The following is a 6,000-nucleotide window of genomic DNA, read 5'->3' on the forward strand; positions in this document are numbered from 1 at the left end:
GTGAAGTGAGTGCCCAGGGTGCAGGCAGGGTTGGGTGGGAGCTCACCCTCCTTCCTCTGGGTGGGGGTCACACCCTGCAATCTGATAGACTCCAGACTGTCTTGGCTCCCATGCCTTCTAGGTGACCTGAGAGTCCCATCTTGCCCTTCCTTTGGGGTAATCATCTTCAAAGTCAGTTACACATCGGGAAGAAATCACCAGAGAGTCCACAGCACCATGTGTATCGCGTTCATTGATGGCAACTGTATAAGAAGTGGGGCTGATGCCCTTCCTAAGCTCCCTTCCAGTTGGAGGAGTCTGTGAATCTGTGTCCCCATCCCATTTGGATTAAAACTTGAAGGGAAGGGATTAAGGCTGAGTTGTTTCAACAGCATTTCATGCCCCAAATAGGGACCCACTCTCAGGATCAATAAATGCAAGCATTGCAGAGATGGGGTGGGGGTGAAGGGGGGGGGCTCTGCAATATTCTTTACAAGTCGAACATGTTGAGAAAACGGTGCCCTTGCTTAGTATCTAAGGACAGCCACCAGTGGGCTGTGGGTGGGTTGCTGACATCCCTGGAGCCTTCAGCTTGGAAAATGGATGTGTGGAGCACAGGATGGCGGAATCCAAATATTTGCAAAACTATTCTGGAAGAAAGATTGTCCTGTGGGGTTAGGAAGGGCAGAAGGAGGACAGATGGGTAGAAATTAGATTAGAGAGTAGGTTTCCACCCACTATGAATGCTTTCTGGCAGATCTGCCTGCCAGAGGAGCCGGCCACCCGTGGAGAAATGTGTCCTTCAGGGTTAGCGTCTAGACAGGTTCTGGGGCCACCGCAGGAGCCTGCTGGAGGGGCCTGCAGCTGAGGGATGATTGCTGGGGCCTCTCCCAGATGTTAGACCCCCGCCATGCTCTCTTAAAACCATACGTATGGCAGGTCCTGCAACCCCTTCCCACTCTCTCTGCAGAGTGGAATGGCCCTGGCAAGGAAGAGGCTTAGTTAATACACCTGGCCTGAAGCCAACTCTTCCGGCTTCAGGACTTTCAATCCTAAACCTCTCCTGGCCTCTTTCCTCATTTGTGTAAGGGAGACAGGAGAGAATTCTGAGATGATGGTAGTTCCTACCACCCCAGCACCTGGGAGATCCTTCTTTCCCATGGCCTTACCCAGGTCACAGAAAGGGATCCAATTGGTCTTTTCATTTTTGTTGTCACTGTTCTGCATTCTACTATGAGGCATTTTAAATACATACTTAGGAATAGACAAATGAACCCCTGCTCGTGTGGTGGTGATTTCAGACCTACTCTCCATGCCCCTAATACTGATTTGAAACATATCAAAGACCAATGTGGACCAATTTGTCTTTGAGCTTCCGCAGAAATGCTGAGTGTTTGGGCACCTAGGTCTCTACATTTCTCACTGGCATGTGGACACCATCTATGAGCAGATGATCACGGGGACTGCCTATGATGTTTAAACCCCATATGAAAAGAAACAGTGTGGCCACACTTGGCTGGCTTCTGCCATCACCCAAATGGACTTGAGGAGAGATACCACTTCTTGGCTTCTGATCATGTGTGTGGAACATGTGTGTCGTGGGCTGGGAGCAGTTTTAAGATTGTCCACATGGGAGTATTTGAGCAAGGGAGAAAATGTTTTTGAGAAGGGCTGACATGTTGCTGTTTACCTGCAATTGAAGGTGTAGCCCTAGCCCCAGCCTGTGACCAGGGCTACAAGGTGAAGGGAATGGTGGCCCTTGAAGAAATGGGCCCTGGGGGCCGAGGTGATGTCTGGGGAGCCTGTGCCACTTCCAGATCTGGGGAAATGTCTTTCTGCTATGACCATAAAGTGGTCTTCTGATGCATGAGAACAGACCTCTGCTGTGAGTGCTGCTGTGACTGCTGATGACATGACTGCCACCCCACCTCTCACTGTCCACTCACACCCCAGAAAAGGCCCACCTTCTGCCACCTCTCTAAGATAATGGGTCCTCAGGGTCTCCATCAGTCACCTTATTGTCAGAGCAGTCCTCTTCAACTAAAGAAGGAAGTGTCTGGGTGCCCCCCCAGTACCTTCCTGTGCCATTGCCCTCCTGGGACCCCGACCAGATGTGAGAGTTTTTTCTTAAAAAGCAGTATTCTGGCATATAAATAAAGGTGGCCCGAGCTGTTATCATTGTTCTGTGCACCCCTCGAAGTAGTCTAGCTATCAGACCACTAAGTGCTAACTCCCTGTGGCCAAGGAGTGTAATCTAGTCTCTTGTACATTCTCCCAGCACTTTCCATGTTGCTGAGCAGACAGCATGGCTTATCAAGCCATCCTTTGTCATAGGAGTAAGATTCTAGACAGCAGGGCTGGAGAAAGCAGGTGGGCACCACCCCAGCTGGAACCGGGAGAAAGTGGAAATTGGGATGGCAGAATAGGATGCTGGCATGTTGCCCAGGCTGACCATTAGCTTAATCAGAGATGATGTCCTCATTGACCTCCACCAGTAACGCCTTCCTGACCCCATAGGCCTCCTATGCTACCAGCTACAGAGCCACTGCACTCCCCTGTGCTCCCGGACTCTGCAAATGCCCATCTGGCCATACAGCCCCTACTCAGCCAGAGCATCATTTATTCTGTCCCACTCACACACACCGGCTGAGCAGAGTGTCCCCTCCCTCTGTGATGTCACCTCCCACCAGGGTCCACTACAGCTGTTTCCTCATATCTTTCCTTTTAGTCTGGCCTTCGTGTTGGAGGTATTCATTCTGGAATTCATTCTAAAGCTTGATGAAGTCAATTGCCCTCTTTTCGGAATAATGCTTTTTAAATTCATAATATAAAATACAGGATTAGAAAGGAAAACTATTATACTGAAATCCCATTATCAAAATAGTTTAAACTGTGATCCATTTTCTTTAGTTACACACTGAGTAACACACTCTAACAGCAAGTCTGATAACTGGTAATTTTGAAGTCTTGAGAAGCTGCCTGGTATTTTGAGATGTGATATAAAAACATTTGTGTTTTCTACCGGGGCAGGTGGCACATTCGGCTTACATGGCTGTGTTTTGTTGTTTGCATTAGTACTTGATGGAATGATTAATTTCAGTTAGAGATTATTGGTGGGGGTGGGTGGGGATGTAATTATTTTTTTTCCCATCCATTTCACTTGGATGGACCCTCCAAAGTCTATATTGATTAAGAATTAGTATTTTAAGGAAAGAGACTTTGGCTCACCAGTATCTAGCACAATGCTTGTATAAAATGCCCTCCAACATGTTTATTGTTTTAATATGAAGGAGACAGAACACTTAATTGCAAGTGACAGAAGTTCAGCTCAAACTCTTGGCTTGCTCCCATCTTAAGGTGCTACAGGTACAGTTATATCTGGGAGCTGAACTGCCATTGTTAGGTCTTTCTTTTGCTGACTCTGCTCCTTCTTCCCTTCTAATTTGCTCTGGTTTTGCATGATGGTTGCTTTTATTATCTCCTGCCACAAGATCGCTGGCAATCTCAATCCAAAATGATGACAAAGATTCTTCTTCACTATAATACGGGTCCCATGGAAGGACTTCGGTTGACTCAATTTGGTCTCATGCCGTCCTGTGAACTTATAACCCTGGACAGGGAAAGGGAGCCACACAACTGGTCAGACCTGAGCCATATGCCTATCCCTGCAGCAGGGTGTGGTCGATCACCATGAAGCACCTCGGGCCGGATGGAAGCACTTCCCTAGTGGGCAGATGATGCTGAGCAGATAAAAACAACTCAGTTCAGCTGTGTTAGAGCCGGAGGGCGAGTGAGTAATCACGGTGGATTCTTTTGAGGGCAGGGTTTCCTGTTATAATAAAGAGACCTAAAAAACAGTGGTTTAACCAAGATACAACTTTGTTTATGTCTTATACATACATATTGGCAGAGATAGGTAGACCAGGACTGAAGGCAGCTGTGCCATCCTCCGTATAGATGTTACTGCCCAACTGGAGGGAGAAAGGGAAGGGCGCACAGATTCAAGGGCAAGACCAGGAAGTGACACACATCACCCTGTCACATCCCACTGACCAAGACTTAGTCATGGGCTGCATGTATTTTCAAGTGAGGCTCGATCATGTAGTTGTTCGTCAAGCATCTGTGTGCTCAGCTAAAAAGTCTACTACATTAAGGAAGGGGCAAATAGATATGGCTGGACAATTAGGAACTGCTATACACACGCAAGTGTAATTAGTGTAAATAATGAATGTAAGTAGAATACTACTCACCCGCTAGAATATCTAAAATTAAAAACATCATGTCTGTATGAGGATGTGGAGCAACCAGAACTCTCATACATGCTGGTGAGAGTGTAAAACAGTGCAGCTGCTTTAGAAAAATACTTAGCAGCACCACAAAACCTAAAATACATACGCCCTAATACCTAGTAATTCCTCTTCTATGTATATACCCCCCCAAATTAAATGCATTGGTTCAACAAAAAGACATGTACAAGAATGGTCACAGAAGCTTTATTGTTATAACCCCAAATCAAAATGATCCAAGTGGACATCAACAGTAGAGAGGCAAAGATTAATGGTATATTCATACAGTGGAATACTACTCGGCAATGAAAAAGAAAGTGCTCCAAGTAATAAAATGGATGAGTCTTTTAGACACTGGTCTGAGTGAAGGACATCAGACACAAGGAGCTCATATGCCATGTTCTGTCTATACAAAGTTCTAGAGCGGGCAAATGTAATCGGTAGTGATCAACATCAGATCTCCATCACTCGGGCAGATTCTGATAAGAGAAGATAACATGAGTGTGGAGACACTCACTATCTGGCCCTGTGTGGTGGATAGCCAAGTGGATAGAGATGCTGAAATAAACTGAGCTCTAGCACTGTGGATTTCTGTACTTTCGTGTACGTGTGTTATAGTTCAATCAAAAAATAAAAATATGCAGAAAGGAAAAGAAAGTGTTACATTATTAAAGCCAGTGGTGTACTCAACTCCCTAGAGGCCCTGCCCAGGGTTGGGAGGACCCCCACCACACACAGACACATATACACACTGGAGCAGAGGCTGCCAGCAGGCAGAGTTGGGTCCCTGACACCCCAGGGCTTGAGTTTCCTAGTACCAACATGCAGGCAGGGAGTGCTGGCCTTATTTTCCAGACAGGAAATGGGGTAAGATGAATTATGTTTATTCTTCACTGTTTGTGCCCTTTTGAGACAGGATTTGGACCCCAGTGTAGAGATTTCTGGTAGTACCCTCTACGCACAGACACGTCAGTAGTTTTTGTGCAAACACAGGCAATGAATGGACCATGAGGTGGGCAAGCCACCTTCCCCAGGAACCTGCCTCAGCCGTTAGTTTACCTATTGGCTGGACCTGGGACAAGGAACTCAGCGATCTAAACTCTCTTCTGATTATTCAGGGATTTGGAGAGTACCAAGAATTGGATTAATCAAAGAGAAAAATTGGAGGTCTCATCACCCTTGTTATTATCCCTGATTTTCTCTTTATCCATGACTTTATTCACTCAGGCCTTCTGGTCACGAGATAGCTGTCCTCTCGCAGCATTGCTGAGCTTTACTTATTGTTTGTTGAAGTCTCTGCACCTGCCCTTCCCTTCATTCGGCACCCCTCGTCATATTTGATATAAGCAGTAACCATTGCTGAGTACACTGTGCTATTTCTTTCCCAGCAGGTTAGAGGAAATAATCGGCTTTGAATGAAACACTCACATGCCCATAAATGACTATAACCTACCTGTTATGGTCCAGTTTTGAAAAATTTCATGAAAAACTCTAATTAAAAGATTCTTCCCTAAGAACTCTGTAATTGCTATCAGAAATAAAAAGTATTTTTAAATCAGATCATTGTCTAAGCATTATGAAACCATCAGACCTGCCTGCTTCGGACCCCACCAGCGAGCTGTGGTGCTCCCCTCAGAAAACAGGGGGCCCCTCCCAGAAGTGCTAACACTTCATGTTTCCTTGCAAAGTACTTGACTGGTATTTTATTCAATAGAACCAAAATCATTTTAAAAGT

This window comes from Rousettus aegyptiacus, unplaced genomic scaffold (assembly GCF_014176215.1).
Source record: "Rousettus aegyptiacus isolate mRouAeg1 unplaced genomic scaffold, mRouAeg1.p scaffold_m13_p_3, whole genome shotgun sequence".
NCBI lineage: Eukaryota > Metazoa > Chordata > Mammalia > Chiroptera > Pteropodidae > Rousettus > Rousettus aegyptiacus.